At 29.1% G+C, this 22,976-nt stretch overlaps 1 protein-coding gene across 1 annotated transcript in view; it reads left to right on the forward strand.

The window, feature by feature from the left end:
• The first annotated feature begins 12,121 nt into the window (after positions 1 to 12,121).
• The window catches only part of TNNI1 (Troponin I, slow skeletal muscle), a 59,217-nt gene continuing 48,362 nt past the window's right edge, over positions 12,122 to 22,976 (forward strand). The window contains exon 1 of the mRNA XM_051215875.1: positions 12,122 to 12,737. The gene's annotated coding sequence lies outside the window, so the exon portion shown is untranslated. The remainder of the gene's footprint in view (positions 12,738 to 22,976) is intronic.

Raw genomic sequence — 22,976 nt, forward strand, 5'->3', positions numbered from 1 at the left:
TCATTTGTTTCCACTTTACATAATCATAATTTACATACCTAAAGAATCCATGTGATACAACAAAACACTCATTTTAAGAGAAAAATTCTCACTAATCTAAGAAAGGAATATGTAGGTACTTTTAGGCAAGAATTAAAATTCTTCAACTCATAGATGGAATCATCAAACATACTAGTTTGTTTTTTTTCACAAGGAAATTCAATTACCTTGTGATGAAGGCATTTTTCTCATAAATTACAACATACGTGAATACTTATTTTCAGCCAGAAACAAATAACCAAACAGAAGTCACAAGATTCATCAAAGAAATATAAGTATAATAATAATTAGTTAATTAATCATGACTAGAATAGAAACAAACAACAATTAGGCCGTAAACAGTAGTGTACATCTCTCGTGATCAATTGGTATATATATAATACTAGATGAGAAAAGGAAAGCAAAAAAAAACCCACAAGGATATTAAGTTATTTATCTCAAGAAAGTGATCTTTCTAATCAAGGAAAATGAATTTATCAGGACGGCTTAGTTATATGTTGCTGTCGATTCATCATTTATTCAAATGATTAATTCTTAGTTGACGTGAAGTTAGAGGAAAGCTGTTTATTGGTCAGACGATTATATTATACCAGTCACTAAAGTCGTTGATTGTTAATCTAGGCTAATCATTGAATATTTAATTGACATAGCTGAAAATTGACTAAAATGGGACACGTATATGGGCTTTTCCAGATTATTAACGTCCCATTACATCTTGTTTATTTTCCCTTCTTAACATATTACTATGTATTTCAATATATCATTTTAAAAATTTTCTTTGATTTACTGTTTCCGTGTTGTTAGATTAGGTAAACGACTTGACGTTAAATGATCTTGTTTTATCAGAAGGGGTTTTGTGGAGATTTTAGTAATTTCAGTAGTTGAAATCATGAGTCAATTGAAGCTAGACCACCATGGAAAATCTGGAAGCACTGGACGGCCGTTTCGTTCTAGTATGGGACTCCTCAGCGGTGCGCGTCCACAATCCCGTCCCCCGTGAGATTCGAACCCATGACCTTCACAAAACCCCTTCTGACAATAATCATCTCATTAGTGACTGACTTCAAGAGATATTTCCTGGAGTTAAGCGCTCGCGCGCGAGGCTAGTAGATTTTGTTTTAGTTAAAGAAGGGTGTCGATTTGATTTACTGATTAACAATTATTAATGTTAATCAAAGTGATATGACATTTGTTTGAAGATTTTTTTCTAAAAATACGAAATCATCAAAATATATGTGACGAATTAAGTTATCATTATAATTTTATACATACAGAAGTAAAAGCTTCTAATAATCAATACAATCGTTACCACTGTAATGAGTATATTGTTTGTATACAGTCGTTTTTGTATTATGCAAATAATACAAAAGCGGTCTAAGTTTTCCTGAAAAATTGTTTAAAATGGCTAATCAGATTCAAAGTAGCTGTTCGTCGATTATTAACCCCGTACTTCATGTGACTTGTAAGACTGACAAGATTATCATTGTGAATAATTCATTCGCAAACCAAAGTTCTGATTAGAATATCAACCAAAATTACTTAAATCTGAGATTTCATGTGTTTCTTTACTAAGATTTCCTTCACAACGGTAGTAAGATTTTTATAACTCGAGATACTTAGATTAATTGTTACTCTAATATGACTGACCATTGAAAGTTTACATAAATTTCCAGTTTCATTACACCGATTTGAAAGTTAATTTACATGAAATCAATACATTTTAATATAAAATCATAATTTCGTGAAATAATTCTCACTAATTAACCATTAATTTTTCGGTAATACAATTACTAGTTAAAACAAAATTATTACGTTCTATAAGTTGTTAGTAAGAATTTAAACCGTCCTTTGTTCAGTCTTTGTCGGCATATCTACACCCTTTAGAGATTGACGACGTAAACATTCTGTCACAAGCGTTTTTACTGAATGAATAGATTATGTTCAGCAATGGGATCCAGGATGCGTGTCTCGCCCTGTTTAGAAACTGCCAGCTGGATGTAGTTATATTGCTGCATAAGAAATTTGTGATCACTTTATTAGTTTTTTTTGTTTTCATCTAAGATAAAAACTGGAACACAATTCCGACTATTTTATATTCATATTCATAATTAACTAGAAAGTAAATTTATTGAATGATTAATAATTTGGAATATTTCTGTGTGATGTTTTTCTTTGTATTCTCTATTCAAGTTAAGTGTTTGCTGTTGTTGTTGTTTCTCTTCTTCTTCTTCCTCTATTTCTTCTCTTATAATAATATAAACAATCTTGATTATAATTATGTGAAAACAATACTTATAGTTAAATTTCATTTTGTAGTTCCTCTTTAAAAGATCAGGGAAGAAAGAAGTAGTGGGAATATTGAATGAAAGGGAAAACACTTGTAATTGATGACTTCTTTTTTTAAACAAAATGTTTTAACTATCAATTTAGCCCATTTGAATATCTGATAGAAAAACGTGAAAATAAATAATGATGTGTATCTATATGCGTGCGGGTGTTTTCACTGTTCAGTTAGTTTATTGCATCGGATTTTTCATGTGAAGCTCTAACTTTCAACATATTTGTGTTTTTCATCCAGTTTTTTTGGAATGTATTACATTGGCGTGTTCATATCAGATAACTTGAGATGGTTAAAGTAAAAAAATACTCCAAGGAAAATTGCACTGCCATATTTACTGGAAATATTCTCAAAAGTACCGCATATTTACTGAACACTGGAAAACGGCCTCATTTGTATATATTTATCGCTTGATTTCACCATGACAAAAATTACTCATTACGGGGTAATCGTCTTAGCATTAGCAACACGCACTTTAGGACTTACATGACATAATCGCTCGCATTGAAAACGCAAATTATAACCCTACTGTGATGTAATTATTTGAAGTTGGAAAGTAGACAACTATATCTTTATACGGATTTTTAAGGGCGAATGTTTTCGTCCTGATACTTGAAAGCCGTACTTTTGATTATTTAAATTGATAATGGTATGCATGATTGAGGAATAAAGTTTAACCCCTCCTTGATACTATCAATACGTTAGGAGTCAACAAAATCCTCACAAACTGGTTCATTAGACAAAATTTTGTAGACTTCCAAAGCAAATGTGTCACGAATCGGTATTCAAGAATTTATGATTGAGGAAAATGAAATGCTCTAAAGTTTATTAATGACACAGGCAACTATATAAATGTTATTTTTTTTTAAGAGTAATGTTCGAAATACCAAAATATGTGAATATTTTGCCTACTTTTGTCATACATGTTATTATTATTATAAACTTTAAAACAATTAGTCCCTTTGATAAATCTCGATAATGTAATAAGCTTTATTCAATATTATATTTTTGGTAAAATATAGAATTCTTAGCGCAAAGTATCTCAACAAGTTTCCTTTTCTTATTTCTTGATCGATTCTGACAATAAATATTGAGTGATGACCAGTTAGATGTTAGGAGTTCGGTAATCGAAATCTAAATAATGTTCATTCGTTTCAATGCATATTGCCAGCACCTTAATGTCGCTGATTGTACCTCTTTGTAGCATGTACAGCGAAAGATTGTAAATTTTTCATAAACGCTCATGAATAGGTTGTGCGCTCAATAGACATAATGATGTGTTGAAACAAACAAGAAAACAAATAACTTGTCGAAATATCTAGATGGGAGGAACAGGTAGCTCAGATATTCAAGCAGGCCGCCGGTTATTCGTTCGAAATGGAACTAACCTATGATAAATATAATTTTCAAATATATAAAAAGTATGTATATATAAATTACTTGTCATATAATATAATTTCCATCGAAAACTTAACAACAACTTCAGAACTGTCGAAACTAAGGACTTAATTACTAACATATCTAGTTCATGGTTCTTCTGTATTGCTTACCTGTGACTCAACACTGAATTAAAATCAGCACCTTCAGGTCGCATAATAAAAATGATACTTTTAAAAGTGAGTAAATGAAAATTCAACGGCACATATCTTCATGTTCAGTTAGTTTTTGTTATATATCAAAATACCTATCTGATGTCTACTTAACCATCTTAGTATGTACTGATTTATTCTCATTAAGCATTTATGAATTTTAGACAGGCATTTATCTGAATAAAGCTTAAAAAACATCTGCTTAATGAATCCTGTTTCTTGTCAGAAAGTAAAGGTTCAACTGTCACTTCTAGTCTGATGTTAGGAAATGTTCATTTTAATTCTGGTTCTATTAAATGATTACTGCACAATAATAAACAACTTTGAAATATTTTTGCTTAGTTTACGTCTATTCTATGAATGCATGTTTTTATGTAACTGGTATTTGTAGGATATAGATATCATCTCTATCATATTCATCTAGTTGACTTTCTATTAACGTCATTATTATTATTGGATTATTTAAAGATATGTAACTTGTATGTATATAAGATCTTATTTAAACAATCTTACATACTTTTAGTCGACGAGATAATGTGAACAGTATGATTCTGTATAATAATCATAACAATAAGCACTGAAAATAGATTACTGATTTTTATTTGATGCCAAACCAGCAAAAATTCTTGTGTACATTCAATGGATAATATAAATATTAAGCTGAAAAACCCGACTTTTTGTGATTGATTAACAATATCTTTGTTTTTTTGAATTTATCCAAGAGTGAAATAGTTTACAATTCTATGGCGAATAACGGCTTAAGTTTTAGACAAATATCTTGTTGACAGGTGATTACAATTGAATTTAACTAACCAATCAAATGCTATCAGTATAGGAAGTTTGTGAAGGTTGTTACATTTTATAGTTTACATCATGGACTCATACTAGTTAGGTAATCATTGAAAACCAGAAAAACAAGTCAGTTCCGTTCTAGTATCGAACCCATAAGTAGTGTGCACCGACGACCTTTGTCGGGATCGTCAGATCTCTCAGTCAAGCATGAAACCTTGAGGGCATTAGTAGTATACATGTTTGACACCAACCACTGTGATGTTCAGGAACCATCTTACAATGTCATTAGTGCTTTACAAATGTAAACCATTGTGTACCAGACACATGGTCTAAAGGTTAAGTGCTCGCTGGGAGAACTGAAGTTATTGGGTTCGATCCACAGTGGTATTATGGATATATACTCCTGAGATTGCTTTTATTAAGACTTAAAGGCTATTTAGCGCTTCCTGTTTTTCGATGGTTGTCTAGGTAAAGTTAGCTCTTATTGTAAACTACAAAGAAACATTACGAGTATACTACTAGCATGAGGGGTTTCGAAAAGGCTAATTGACTTTTGTAGTTTTTGGCAAGATTTGACTTCAGCTACTTAGTTTCTGAAAACCAGTTAATTATGGATAATCGTCTTATCAAAAGCTTGCATCCATCACTGTTTAAATCTTAGCATGATGGAATCCAGAAGAAAATTACACTATGACATGATATGACGTAAGGAAGAACAATGTATTATTAAATTACTGATTTTCCATGAAGAACATGTTTTTATAAGTCATTTTACAAACACTGCATGATTATAGGTTAATTCATTCATACTGCTTCGCAGTATTTTCTTTCTGCACTTATGAATCGATTCACTTAATTCTAGCGTAACTATCCTAATATAAAAATGTAAACTTCGCTTACAGTTTACTCTAAGCATACAAGAACCTGAATAAATGTTATGTGTTTTACAGGACTTTAAATTGGATAACAGTATTAGTAGCCGTTTCAAATTACATAAATCAATTCCATATATGATAATATTTGTGCAAAATTTATAAATAATCGCTTATGATTAACTGAATACATGTGAACGCTTTTTTTTCGATTTTTGTGTTTGGATTTTATCAGTGCTTCCATATAAGAATACAAAATAATTAATCCCTTTGATAAATTTGGATAGTGTAATAAGGAAACGAAGATTATCAGAATTATATGACATATTAGCACAATACATTCTGAACAATCTGATCGCACATGTACTTGTTAAGAACATTTAAATATGAAAATAAAAGGTCGATTAGACAAATGAAGGGTAAGAGGAAACAAAGATAATAGAGAAAGGAATATGAGAAACAATGTGAAAACTGATCAGGCTGTGTAACAAGCTAATATTACTACGGTAGATCCAAGGTGAGAACAAACTGTTTTTGAATACATAAAGGGGATTTGAATATTTGTATGAAGAAGGCTTCAATAAACCTTAGTATATGCCATTCAACACTTTTGAACAACACAACAAAAGCCGTGTTACGATCAATCTTATGATATGTTTTAGCCTTATGTTAAATGGCATATACTAAGGTTTATTGAAGCCTTCTTCATACAAATATTCAAATCCCCTTTATGTATTCAAAAACAGTTTGTTCTCACCTTGAATCTACCATAGTAATATTAGCTTGCTGCACAGCCTGATCAGTTTTCACATTGTTTCTCATATTCCTTTCTCTATTATCTTTGTTTCCTCTTACCCTTCATTTGTCTAATCGACCTTTTATTTTCATATTTAAATGTTCTCAAGCTATAAATGATTGGTGTCAATCAGGAAGTCAAGTAACATTGCATACTTTTAGACTGTTGTAGCAGTTCTTATTATACCGCCATTTAAATCTATCCTATCTTTAGCAGATAGATGACAGATAATATGACCGAGGCGTCATTCTTAGCTCATTAGATATTTCGTTATTCATGTATTTATCCTTGTCTATTTCATTAGGCATAATGTTTGTTTTTAAGTGTGCTTTCCGTTTGTGTGTATGTGGGTACTTACTTACCTATCTTACTCATAGTCTAATTAAGATACAAACTGAATTACACTCGACTAAACAGTTTTAACTTAGGCCAATAATCTAAATCACATACGTTCTTTTTTTCTGTAAGACTGATTTTACAAATGTCTAAAATCTACTTATCCTAAACACAACCGTATTTCGACTTGTGGTATAGCATTGTTACAATCATATTAACTGAAAGAATGTATGAGAAGTTAAATAAGGATCCTTAATTCATTTTTAAGAATAAAATAAAAGTGTAGTTATTCAGTCCGTTAAACAATATATATTAAAATGACGTAATTTTTATTCGGCTATTTCATTTATCGTCAAGTCTCTGATAAATCAGTCCTCCTCTGATAACATTATTATCAGCTTTCGCTTGTTTTCTTCTTGTAATCCATCATACGTATTAAGTTTAACAGGTTCTGTTTATGCTCGAATTCTGTAAGAGGCAAATAAAAATTGTTACATTTGTGTGGCATTAATTGAATTTCGTTACTCAAGCATTAAAATTTTTGAAAATCATGTGCACTGTCCACCAAAATAACCTATTACTCACTTTTCTAGGTATTTCATTTAGATCTAAATCAAAATTGTTGTGTTTAAAAGACTGATATGTCGAAGTTTAGATTCCTAATGTGCATAAATAATGGATTAAGCAGCGATTTCAGTTTATTATGCCCAAGAATCTTCAGTCAGATAAGTATGTTCAGTGAGATGTAATGATATTTATGAGTACTGAAAACTTCAGCTTAGGTGTTTGCATTAAAACGTTTTAATTACGAAGTTATAGAAAACCCAGTGACCTTGATACTGTACTGTCAACATCATCATCATCATCATCATCATCATCATCATCATCATCATCATCATCATCATCATCATCATCATCATCATCATCATCATCATCATCATCATCATCATCATCATCATCATCATCATCATCATCATCATCATCATCATCATCATCATCATCATCATCATCATCATCATCATCATCATCATCATCATCATCATCATCATCATCATCATCATCATCATCATCATCATCATCATCATCATCATCATCATCATCATCATCATCATCATCATCATCATCATCATCATCATCATCATCATCATCATCATCATCATCATCATCATCATCATCATCATCATCATCATCATCATCATCATCATCATCATCATCATCATCATCATCATCATCATCATCATCATCATCATCATCATCATCATCATCATCATCATCATCATCATCATCATCATCATCATCATCATCATATTTTCAGTTTTCCTGTGACAATTATCAAATTAACAATGAGAAAATATTGACAACAGTATTTGATTCGATCGAAATTAATGTAACTATGAAATTTTTAATGAATATTTTGAAGAAATAAACATTGATATTTCATGTTTTTTTGTTATTATCCTTATTATTATTGTTATTAAAGTCATAAAGTATTTATTGTTGTTATTTCTGTCTAACATATTTATTTTATTATTTTGTTTACATGTCATGTTATGGTATTGCTAAAATGTTAATTTCAAAGTGTTTTTGACCAAATTTTTCAACTTTTTATTGGTTACATACTTGTGATATTCTGTTGATCTAATATTTTTTTGAAAAAACTTCATTTTAACGATATATTAATTAGTAACCATATATATAAATGCATATGTAAATATACTGTCAGCAGTTTTCATCAACATCGCAGTTTGACAACTTTGTTTTCTCTGTATAGTGTTGGCAAACAAAAGTATGAAAGAAACAAAGCACACAGTCTGCATAAATGAAAGATAGAGGCAAATAATGAATTATTAGACATAACATTACTTCGAAATATATTTCTTTCTTTAAAGATGAGACTGAGTTTTTTTAAAACATTTCACTGAATAAAAACATTGAAATCATGAAAATATCCTATAAATGAATAATTTTTTTACTTTTATACTTCAATGAGACCGTCTAGTTCAGACGGGACATACAGACAACATAGAGCAATCTTTCGCAATAATATATCGTGTTAACAGCAGTATACTTAATTGCGTCAGACTGCGAATCCTACAGACGGCTGAAGCAATTGCTATTCGGATCAAAAAAGTTAGAGCTGTGCATCCAAAAGAAATATGTTCAGTCACTCCTTTTACCCTCGCCAACTAGTTATAATAATCAATCTTATACTGTGGTGACGTAATTTGATTAATGTTCATTTTATGTCCCAAACTTATTATTATTATTATCTTTATCATTGTTATCATTACACTTGATAGCTGTTTTTAAGGATTTCATTCAGTATCCACTACGATCTACTATATCTGACCTAATTCATATTATCTTTCATATTACGTAATTTTTGATTTTTATTCCATTATTTTCTCTCTCACCCCATTTTGACCATATTTATTCTGATCATTTATCGCACAATTTCAACTGATTCATGTCAATACTTTATATTAGTCAGCCCCAACATTAACGATCTGAATTGATTTTATATAACAAACAACGATCCTCAATTCACATATTACAATTTCCAAATGATGTACTCTGTCTTAAATTTTGGCCAATTTTATGGATTATTAATTTGGATTTATAATTGTAGAACCTGATGAGAAATTATTGAAAAAAATATTCTTCGTTCATACAATTGTGTTCTTGATAATAATGGGAATTTTTCGGAGATAAAAGTTTATTCACAATTTTCTTTTTTATTACTGTTACTGGTAAAGATGGTTAGATGGAAAGGATTCACTTAAAATATTCTATAAATTTCAATTTGAATTAAACTGTAATAGAAATTTTCATTAGAATCATTGTTTTACATAATTGAATGTTTCAATTAAAATTTTTATGGAAAAGAAAAAATCTATCTGAGTTAGAAGGAAAATGATTATTACTTTGTTAACATTCAAAGTTAACCATAAAACTATAAAATTTAGAAATATTGAATGGGTTGAATCTTTAAATTTTTCTCCTATTTGTCAAATACTGTCCTCGATGATATATATAGTTTCTATAGGATATTTCAAAGCAGAAAATTCTAGAATAAACTTCCACAACGGTTTGAAGCTCCCCACTTTATTTTAAACTAAAGTTTTATTTCAAAATTATTTAATAATATTTGAAATGTTGCATAGTAGACTGTTCATGTAGCGATTATAACATCGCTTTATATAATTGAGATTATTAAACTATCCAAAATACATGACATGAGAAATAATTGAAATTCAATGTCGTTTTATGCATTTATTTATATTTATTTATTTGCACACAAATATTGGTACAGCGGAGCACCAAATATATATGTGCAACTCAAGTCACTTGATTTGTGTGTGGGTTGTAATACTGCCCGTGTGCTCAAATCGAAGCAGGTTTTAAGAAGGTTAAGGTCTGATCCACAAGGCAGTGGAGCAGCGTTAGGAAATGCAGTTCCATAGTAGCCGGTGGTCAACGATTGGTTCATGAGCCATTTGTTCCCTCAGGGTACTGAAGCCCATGTGCACCATTGGTTTGGAATCAGGGTTTTCCAACTCTCCTAGATGAATCTTCAGCATCCACCAACCAGGTTAATGCGTCGGACATTCGCTTTTCGTCCTCTCAATTTCATAAACAACACCCATGGTGCGAGAAGGTAGTGAGTAGGACTTTCCTGGCAGTGTTTGTATACGCGTTACCATGTGAGGGCGTTTAGAAAGAGAGAGATAACTCTCCTCACTCTCGCCCGTACCAGGGCGTTTGGGGGCTAAAGCTGTGGCGATTGTTCAGGGGCTTTTATTATACTGAATTGTGATCAAAATACTGACTACTTAATATTGATGAATAAAGATAGTAACGGACATTTGTTAGTGGTTGGAAATTTATATTATCATCAACATGAACAGAGTGTATATAAATATCATTTAATAGAAAAGCTGAAATAAAATGGGTATAATACATCTGTAACGAATATTCTTCCCTAATGTTGTTCAATGAGGTTGTTAAGAATTTAGTTCTAAGTTAAATCACTTTCGTTTAGACAATGTTTGATTCGACTGAATTGTTAATCATCAAACATTTTTCATTATAACTTCGATTGTTCTGATAAATCGATAATATGCGGTTTAAGTGATGTCTTAGATACTGTTAATTCTTTGTAATGTTAATACTTTTTATACCAATTCGTTTATTGTTAGGCCTAAAAGAAAATATTTGGTCTCCTCTTTCTCCATATTTCGCATTCGTCATTTCGTATCATTTTAACTTGCTAATAAAAAAATGCTTAGCGCTTTTGATAACTCAGTATGGATTCGAGTCCCGTATTCAGCACCATGGGTGCGCTTTGTTGAGGAGTTTCACACTAGGATGAAGCGATCGTCCAGTGCTTTCAGGTTTTCACTGATGGGCTAGCTTAAATCGACTCATAAATTCAACTATCATAATGTTCAATCATTGTTATGCATTGTGTTTTAGGTTTCGTGATTTTCATATTTTAAGGCTATATTGTTAAAGTTTTTGCTTACATTTTGGTTATAAATTGCTTTTAAATATTATCGCATTAATTTCAGATAACTTACAGTTTATTATTTCATATTTTCATACTGATAATCTCTATCAATAACTAACTTCATACAGTAATTTACCTTCTGTAAACGTTTGATTTTCGTCAATAATGAGTACATTTATCTTCCAAGTTAGAAAAAAAACTCACTTTCTCTCTTCAAAGGTAACAAAAATAATTGAAGATTTTCATGTAGGTCTTTTTGATTTGTATGATTTTAGGTTTTTATTTTTATTACAAGGTTATATAACTCGTCTTTTTTTCTTCAAAAAGAAAAATTAATATTAAGTTTTTTGATCTGATAGTTCTGTGTTTATATATGCAGATACATGTGGTGTTGTAAGGACTGTTAATTTTTTGTACTTTATTTATTTTGTTTTTGAGTGCAAAACAAAAAAAATTCTTTTAGTCTATACAACCGAACCAATCCGAATACATTAAAGTACTTATACTTAATATAACATAATATATATACATATGCATAACATACAAGACTATATGTACGTATAAACAATCGTAGTAAATAAGTAACATTCACATACATACATATTTTACAAACAACTAACAACCATCTGGTATACAATAATATATACTTATGATTAAAAACTTTCAATCGTATTTCACTTTTTTTTTCTTCCTATGCATAATAATCCAAAAGAGAAAATATGTCCCAATTGTATTTCTAGATATATACTGTTAAATAACACATATATGCATGTAAATAACTAGACAGTTATATATCATATATATATATATTCTTGAAAATAAAATACAAATTTAGCTTCTTCAAGAAAAGTACATTTTAAAAAAGTTAGTTATAACAATAATCATTTGACAACGATTTAATCATCAACTTTTATATACTACTCTTTATCTATTGAAAGCTTCTCATAGTTTATATATTTCTCTTAAATATTATTAATACCAATATTATTATTATTATTATTCAATTGTATTTCTTCTTCTTCTTCATTACACCATTTCTATTTGATATATTTCATGAAAAAAATTATCACTAATATAACTTCATTTATTAAAATAATTAAGTCATTAATTCAATTAATAAATGAAATTTAATTATTATTTTAATTAATTTCATTCAATAGTGAAAAAAACATTTCAACATTACATAATCAATAGACGATTAATTTCAAAAGAAAAAAAACATATTTACAAAACTATCATAAATCATTTGATTGAATTGATCAGTTTGAAAAATAAAAGAAAAAAAAGGACAATACAAGATAAAATTAATTGAGAAGTTATAGATATCGATGTTTTATACCTTCATAATTATTTGATCATTCAATAAATAAATAAATAATTATTGATTTATTTATTTACGTTAATTAATAAATTAACTAAAATAATCCAATCTATTCAATAACTTGAATCAAATTGAATCATCCAAGTAAGTGATGCATAATTTTTATATGATTTTATTGATTTGTATTTCTTTGTTAAAAAAAAGAAGAATCCTGATCATAGTTGTTTCATAGTATTGTAAAGTCATATTAAGTTTCTTATTGATTTTTTAAATATTTTCATTGTTTAATTCATTTATGATAATTTATTCTTTGAAATATGCATACTGTTATAGATCTCTATATAGATATGTATCGTTGTATATTATTCAAAACCTTAGGTATATACTATAGTGTATTGATATACATGATATTAGAATATGACACCAATAAAAGTACTTTATCCGACTATAATTCCTTATGATTATTCTGTCTGGAATATTGAGTATTAATTAATTTGGTGTTTGTATAAAATAGAAATTAAGCTTAGTAACAAAATTGTTATGAAGTCATGTTTCAATATGACTTAGCGTGCACTGTATTGTATCATTACCTGAATAAGACGACACTTTTTAAAATCTATTATTATTATTATTGCTATTAACACTATGAATTAATTTTTCGGAAGTGATTTTTATGCTTTGGTATTTGTGAAATTGATAAATATTAACATATGACTGACTTTGACAGTTATTTTATTTTTTTATTACAATTATTTAGGATAAATGCCAATTAATATGATAGTACACTTATATGTACTTATTCCAAGTAGAATTATGTAAATATGATGACGTTTTGATCTTTAGAATTGTTAGTGTATTTTGTTGAACATAATAATTTACAGTTTTTATCATTTCGTTTTCATGATAGTGTGCAATGTACTTTAAGTAAATCATATAGTTGAAAGTAACAGAAATAAGGTTCTTGACTTAGATTAGAAATTATTCGGTACTCTTCATTAAATGTATCCAGAAACTTGTAGAAACCGATTAACCGTATAGTGTCCAAACTTGCGTCATTCACTGTAATAGTGAGAGATACTGCCATTGTGCTATTCAAATATCAACTGATCTTCTATTGGTTTGAGTAATTTACACTAAGTAGTTTCTCATTATCAGTCATTATCAATAAACAAACATGATATTCATAGTTAACGAGTAAGAAATCAACTTACTGTAAATGCGTCTGTTATTAAATCATAATTTCTTAGGGTTATTCTCACAATGTATCTGTTTACTTGTAAATGCGTAAATATCATTACTTAACAATTAGTTATTCACGATTCGTTTAAACTATATTTGATGTACTTTAATAGAAGTTTCCAGCCCATTATTTAAGCACTAAACATCTTATTTAATTATTGCATTATGTCCAACAAGTTTGATTTCATTTATAAATATTATTTTCCCTAGATTATAATATCTTAATACAACAAGAATGTCAGTACTGTATCGATAAAATAATCTGCCAATTTAATATTAATAAACATTTTCATGAAGGATTTATGTAGATCTAATATCGTTTCGTCTCTTACTAGTTCCCTTTTTCGTATGACGTTAGTGTAAGAGAGTAAAAAAAACGCCAAATCTTTGTTAACATTTTAAAATTATATATAGTTATTTTGTAAAATCTTAATCTTCTGAATATTTAGCATAGTCAATACTTTATTAAGAGAACATAGCGAGAGAGGATGAGTAGAAGGTTTATTTCTTGAGATTTACATTCAGAGTGATAAACATTGGAATTTTAAAGTAGTTTCTATCTTTAATCAGTTGAAACAACACTAATGGAAAACTGTTCAATGTTGCTTCTCTTATCAATGAAATCATACGAGATTAGTGTGGCAGGTAAGTGTACACAAATCGTCTGAATAATCTTATAACAGATCACAATTGTTGTTTGTTATTATTAGTGAAAGACCATTACAATTCCAATTTGAGCTTTCAGGTCACAATATCACACAAAAATCTTAATTATATAGTCTATCACTAATAAATCATAAGTTTAGTAGGAAATAATTGAATATTATTCTAATAAATCAAAGCCTTCAATTTATTTAATAACATATTTACATACATGCTTGGAGAATTTAGTTAAATGAGTTAATTTGATACCTATGTGAAGATCACGCTTAAAGTGATAAGTAATATCATATACACTATTTTTTAAAATAAAACTGTTAGCCAAATATAGTTTAGATTAAAGCATGTTCCATGCAGGATTGTGTTAAAGCACACTGATTGACCATTTCTTAGCCAATCAGCTCTAGTGGATACATGAAGAAGCCTCGAGAATTTTTTTGTGCAAAAGTTATTAATATACTAACGTTTTTCTTATTGTGATTTCTGTATCCATTTAGCCTAGTTTATTTGGAATATGATAACATTTCAGAATCCACTTAGCCTTGTTTATTTGGAATATAAGTACATTCCTTCATCCGTTTAGCCTTGTTTATTTGGAATGTAATTACATTCCTGTTCAACCGTGTTCTGATTCGGAGACTTGTCGAGTGAGTGTCCAAGAATACTAAGCAGAAAGAGTAGCTGGGTCGTAAATAGCAAAACATTTCAGTATGAATTTCACACGATCATTTCGTCTGTTTTAATAAAATGAGATCTATATTTTTAATCCTCTCCTCTATTTCTTTTGTTGTTAAGAAACCAAATTATTAATAGTAGTGTTTCAGCAATCTGTTTGTCGAAAATGGACATTCAGGCTAATTATTTCATTTTAATTCCATCGGTCAGTTTACATTGATTGTTGAATTGTGCATCATTCAAGTGCCTGAATAAAATTCACAAATATAAGTAAATAATTCTCAGTAAATATCTTCAAGTTTTCTTGTAAAGTCCATTTTCATTGACCATATGTGGTAGATTTTAAGAATTTAGAACTCTACAAATATATCAACGGTAAAAACTATGAATTTTCAATAAGTGGTGGAACTTTATATTTTAGTCAAAATGCAAACATTTTTGTGCCGAATAAAATGAGGATATAAAAAGTTTGTTCCTTTTGAACTTGATCTTTATAGTGAACTAATATTGGCACGGAGGGTAGTAGACCTATGTTTCACCTCAATTGAAAGTCCTTAAGCAATTTGAATGCATGAACTTATATGGAGTCATATATAAAGCCTTAGCTAACTGTGGTTAAACCCAAAACACTTAAGAATAAATTGTTTTCCATTGCTTCCTTATTCACAGTCATTTTCTTGCTGATGTAAATTTATGAATAAAGGTGACTTTATTGCGATTAATTCATCAGAATACAGACCATATGTAAACATCATTTCCAGTTAAAAGCTTTGATGTTTAAAAGCTTGTATTTAAAATTAAACATATTTTATTGGGATAAAACGCAAGCAGGTATTCAGAGAAAAATTGGATGAATTTTATCTTACATGACGTTGTAGACTGAATCAACGATGTGTATACTGTAAAACCATAGACATATTGAACATTACCAACAGAAAATAATTTTAACCACGATACAAATAAGATATGGGAAACTTAGTTTTATTTACCCAATAACTGAATTAATCGAATTGAGAGTGGAAAAAAATGCGTAAAAAGTGTGTGAACAAATAAACAGATCAGTGAGATAAAAGAATGTTTACAACAAATTCTAAAGAGTTATTTTGATATTAGAAACGTTAATATTAAGCTATACATGGTATCTGAACGATCGCTTCGAAAGATAGCTCACCAATATAGAAATACACCGGCGAAGTCCTTTTTTTATTGAATCGCACTAGTTGGAACTAGAAACGAAGTTTTAAAAAATATTAACTGAGTTACTTATGCTTACTAGATATTTTGTTGGGTTCTTGTGAAGATTAATATAAATTGAATCTGATATTTGTCAAGTATTGATATCAATTAGGGTATCAGTGAAAACTATGCAGCATAAAACAGCTGTTTCGTTTCAAATTAAGCCTACTCAGTAGCATACAACTACCAGTTCATGATAAAATAAATGAAATCACAACAAATATCCTTCCATTTGCAACAACATTGAACTACTGAATAAAAATCGTTATGATTTGTACTTTCCAACTGTAATACAACTTCATATTCGTCTAGTGTTTTTTTTTTGGTTGTTGTTAAGTTGTTATCTTGCTTATATGTTATTTACTCAACTGAATAGTTAAAGTTTTAAATTGAACTCTAGAGGTATATTTTTTCAAAAAAAAGGAAAAGAAAGTGACCTTCAAGTAATTTGACAAAACACACTAAGTAAACAAACTATGAACTTGTGTGATGTTAATGTAGTTGAAAATTGAAATGACAAATTTACAAACACATGTTAATCGTTTAAAAAGGAATGTTACTTTATTTATTTTTTATTTTTTAAATTTTATTTTGCACATTAAATCACATTAAAATTTAACGTAAACAGTCATTTATAATGTAAATTGTAAATAGTTTGTCATTCCGTTTTTTTTAAAAAAAGACTTTTATTATGTGCTAGATATTTTGAACAGTTTATTCTAGGATAAAACAACATTTCGACCATAGAAATGAATTATATACTAATAGAGATTTTCATAGTAAATGATATTTTATACCTAAGGCCATTCATATATAAAGTAAAGTTTGTTGTCAAGTGTAACTATTGTTAGTTACAAAACACGATCTTTCTGAATAAAGCATCTTTATTCAATCTGGTATTATGTCTTTATAAACTTAATTAGTGTTGTGACTGATAACAGGGAATAGGAATGGTTTGAAAGTAAATAAACTTCAGTTATGGTCATCAGAAGCACACTCTAATTTATATTGTTTAATGTAAATAATTTTTCATTTGCTGATTCTAACTAAACAGATCAACAATGTTATCAGTCAAAGTGTAGACTGATAAATTAATGTTTGAAATAAGATTATATTCATTATAAGCAAAGATGGGTGGCAATATCGAACCAATACGTATAATATGCACATATACCAATAAGAGACAGATCAATTGCTGTCCTAATCATTAATGAGGAGATTCAAGTAAATAATACGAATTGAATTTAAGATTATATTCAGTTTTCATTTTAGAGCTACTGTTTATCAATACGGATCCTTGCCTCAATACTTGAAGGTGTTTGGTTTGATCCCATGTGGAGTCATGAATATGGACGACTTTGGAGTTTCATATAAGGACGAAACGGCTATCTAATACTTTTTAACTTTCAGGGATTGTCTAACTAATTCTAGTTCGTAAATTTAGTTGTCAACAAATTCTTGCATTAAGTGAACTCCGTTCTAGTTGTTAAAAGTGTATTGAGATCAGTCAGGTGTTGTATGATAACTATTTTCCAACCGAAATCACTCCTTACAATAGAGTAACTGTAAATTGAAGCATATGTTTAAATAATCTATTAATATTTATTTGTAAATAACACATTCATGACCTTGTGTGGGAAAATTCTTTAAGCATTAGATAGTAGGTTGACTTATTGTCTGTTTGAAATATTAATGTCTGCATAAATTGTTTAATCATTTACATCTTTACCATCACTCAGTGTTATTCTTATCAAATATTTCTTATCCTCCAAAATGTTTAAATCCTAGAATGTTTGGAAAAACTGATACATTGAATTTTAAATTTAAATATTTTCCATTCATGATCGTTGCCTTTCTAAATTAATCAGAATTCATTCCCACCAGTTTTCTATTCATTTTGACGGAAGATATTCTGCATCTGTCATTCACGGAAATGAAGGATTTAATATTTACATAAACGCCTACACACCGGCAAAATCTATGTATTTATGTAAAACACTTACAATTAATCCATCAACAGGTTTATGTTTACAAACGTCACCAGTTTAGTGAACAATGAAAACTTACGTACTGTCAATATCTGTTAAGAACAGTTAGTACTTGCTTTAAGCGTCTTATCCATGGGGAATCTAGTCATCTCACTTATCATTGTACACCTTGATGTAGAGCTCTCTCTCTCAGGGATTATTTACAATTTTGACAGAAACTGGCTTACATTAAGGCCTATACTTTAAACTGTTCATCGATCGAATAGTCAATGTTTTATTGAATACTTTTTATGTCATATTTTAGTATATCTTTAATCACGTTTGTATTAGATACCAACAACTGACTGAAATAAAAACTATGAACCGTGATCTAACGATTTAGAAATCTCCCAGTTTCCATGAAGGAACTGGTCTTTATTTTTATTCTGCGAATGAGTAATTGCTGGTTAATATCAAGGTAGAACATTAAGTGTTTTTAGTAAGTTTTATTCTGTTTTAATAAATATTCAATGTATGTTAGTTTGTGACTGGTACTTTTTATCCGTCATTTTATAAATCGATAACAGGTCTGTTGAGCCTGCTGTCATAACTTTATTTGTAAGTTAGACTAGTGTTTGGATGAAAATAACCAATTTCTTTGTAATATATAAATTTATTATATTTACCATCTTTATTATGTCTAAATAGGTCTAATTTCGAAATTCTTTAGACACAGTGTAAGTCAAGCATATTAGATGTGTTAACACATTGTGTAATTCGAATAGGATATAATTAGAAAAATCTTAGAAAGGTATGTCCTTTGAAAGGAATACGCACTATTGAGGAGTCCCACAATAGGACGAAACGGCCGTCCAGTGCTTCCAGGTATTTACTGATGGTCTATCGGTTCATGATCTCAATTGTTTGTATTTGTACGGCCATATTCTTCAACTTATAGCTTACAACAAATATTGGATTGAGTGTATTGTTGAAATTTATTCTGAACATACATTGATTATGAGCTAATCAGTTGCATTGTCTTACCTACTTACGGTTTCTAAGAATGATTTTTACTTAAATTTTTAAAAAAATATAGTCACTTATTCATGAGACTGGCAGCTTTCAATTTTAATTAGATTAGGAAAATGTGTTCTTATCATCTGTAAAACGTAGAATCATAAACGTCCACTTCAAAAATCCAATAGCTTCTATTGTTTTATTTTAAAGAATTATTTCATCATAGAAGAAATAGAAAAGATTCAACGAGGAATTTCTTTTTAAACTATGTCATTTACTAATGCATTACAATCATATTTGTATATAAGTAGTATAAACAAATTTGTAATAAACTATCAAATATTAAACTGTTTGAAAAGTGATTAAAATTTTGTTTTTAGTATCATAAAAAATTACGTAATAGACCAACACTAACAAAAAGGTACTAAGAAACTGTGAATATTGAGTAGTATCACATAATATGTTTGTACACATCAAAAGTTGAAAAGAGTTTTTTGAAATAATCTAATGTCTAATGAAAAATTATTAAGATGAAGATATTTGATAAATCGGAGATAATTACTCATTTACAAAGATTGAAATCATGAGTCAATTGAAGCTAGACTAGCTTGGCGCGAGACTGATAGGTCCTGGGTTCGAATCTCGCGGGGTGAGGGATCGTGAGTGTGCACTGCTGAGGAGTCCCATACTAAGATGAAACGACCATCCAGCGCTTCCAGGTTTTCCATGGTGGTCTAGCTTCAATTGACTTATGAATTCAACTACTGAAATTTCTAAAATCTCCACAAACCCCTTCTGATAATTATTCATGTAATCAATATGAAAAACAGAATAATTAAGTGTTATAATAATAATAATTAATTAATCAATAATTATGAAGAAATAGTAAATAATAATAATAATGGATTTTTCAATATGGAAGATAACTAAAGGAATTAAAATCACAGTAAATTCAGAGGATGAACATGTTACTTATATGTATTCAGATTAGGTTAGAATTGATGAAATTTAAAAGATTCTACAGTACATATTTTTTTAATTTGTAATCTCTTTGAACCAATACTCTGGCGTTGAAAGATTTTTGAATTGACCTGCGTAATCTCTGAGTCAATATTTCGCTAGTCGCATCCACTTTGAATTGTAGGTACATGAACAGGGATTTTTTATTCACCTGATGAAAACTCTTAGTTACCAAATACGTACTATATGTTCTACGGATATAGTTGAAGATGGGCTTAACAACCTACGATTGTGTTTTTTCAATCAATATCTCCTGCCGCTTTAGTTTACCTTAATTTTTTATATAATTTACCATGGTAAATAAGTGTGTAATTAGTTTATTAATAAACATTTTAACCACATGTACCAAATGTTTCTTTTTTTTTAATATTGAATTCACTTTTTAAATGTATAATTCTAGACTTATATTAAAGAAACCAGATACTTTTCTTTTTATTCATTTCGTCCCTATTGATAAAGCTAAATACATTATGAGTTTATTTATTTTTTCGAAACTATTTTGTTACTGTTTATATATTAATTATTTACTTAATGATATGACAATTTTTTTAAGAAAAATATAGAAAGTAACTAGAATAATTGTCAATTCACATTGAATGTTTACTTTAGTCAATTACTATAATCAAAAGAATAATCCACAACTATAGATTACTGAAATTTTAATTCAATGAAATGTAAGGATTGTCTGATAATCATGAAATACTTAATTTCAATAGCCGAGATCATGAGTCAATTGAAGCTAGACTATCATGGAAAACCTGAAAGCACTAAATCACCATTTTGTCCTATTATGGGACTTCTCAGCAGTGTGCGAGATTGGAACCCAGGACCTATCGATCTCTCTCACGACCCCTTTACCTCTAAACCACTGGGCCGATATCCAGCGGTAATAATGTCTAACTTCAACTAATCCAGGAAATTGAGCGGAACATCCACCATTGTCATCAGTGAATTACTACCTCACAACAGACACGGTTGAACTCCACTGGTTACTTAATTATCAGATTGACAAAAAACATGATGAAATTGAGGATATAATATTTCGTATAATAACGTAATATATAATAACCAGTTATATGATACACAAATTTGTATGGATTTATTTATTTTAACTGTAACCATTTTACTATTTGAGTCTGATTTGATTAAAAACGATAAGTATAAATTATATCATTATGGATGTTTTGATAAACCGACCTCAAAAACTTAGTACAAACAATCAAGAACTGTCCGATTATTTGTCACTCTGTGAAGAAGTAGGAATATTTCAGTAAAAACATTTATTTGTAATAGTTGCAGTTTTGTAAGATAAGCTGCATTACTTACATGTGCAAAACAAATTTTACTTACAAAACTATAGGTACGTTTATAATACTCTCATTTTATTGATTACTCTCATAATCATCAAATTGATGAACTTTCAAGTCGATTAGATTCAATAAACACTATTTATTAGTTTTGATCATAATAAATACCTATCTTAACTTCGCAAGTTTCAGGTTTAAAGTTGACAGAATGATATGGACAATGATATTTAGGTAAGAATCTTAACGCGGTTTACAGTTACTTACAAATTTAACAAATATTTCAATGAAAGTTAAGCTAAATTTACAGAACATATCTATTAGAATTGTTATAGAAATTAGATTTAGCAATTATTCTTTACTTTGTAAATGTCAGTTTTGGTATTCACTTTAAAACTCTCCCAAATTTAAAACAAAAAACAAACAATATCTATTGTTCGATAGATGTAAATCCCATTTAAATCAATGAATAAAAAATCCTTAAAGCAGATTATAGTTTATATTTCAATGATTGAGATCATGAGTCATTTGGAGCTAGACTACTATGGAAAACCTGGAACCACTGAACCTCCATTTCGTCCTACTGTGGGATTCCCCAGCAGTGTGGATCTACGATCTCACCTCGCGAGATTCGAACCCAAGACCTGTCAGTTTCACACGCGAGCGCTTAACCTCTAAACCACTGAGCCAACATCTAACAGTGTTAATGTCTAAGTTTATATATTTTTGATTCTTTAAACTTATATATTCACACGATATCATGTTACACATGTATTAAATATCTAAACAAAGCACAAATGAGAATCTAACTGTACATTTCTACCAAACAATAAACCAAACAACACAATCGGAAAACTGTTTTTCTCTAAAAAAAAAAAAACACTGAATGACTTGCTTTTCATTAAATTCTTTTTAACAAATTAATTTTATTATCTACGAAACGTTGTATTTAATTTGAATGAAATTATACTTTTGAAAAATTCTTTAGAAAAACAAAATGAAACTATATATTAAAACAATATACATAAAATAAGATCACAGTTAGGTAACTAGCGAAATTCACCTACACATTTGTTTAATAGCAGTGATGATTTATATAAATAAATTTACCGAAATGTTGTTTTAGCCGAAACAAACAAAAATTACGCACATCATTTTGATAAGAATGAAAAGAGAGAAAAAGAATATTTATACCTTAATGATTATCCATGTATATCACTTTAATAAATATAAGAATATCTATAGACAACATTTGTTTCATAGAT

This window comes from Schistosoma haematobium, chromosome 4 (assembly GCF_000699445.3).
Source record: "Schistosoma haematobium chromosome 4, whole genome shotgun sequence".
Lineage (NCBI taxonomy): Eukaryota > Metazoa > Platyhelminthes > Trematoda > Strigeidida > Schistosomatidae > Schistosoma > Schistosoma haematobium.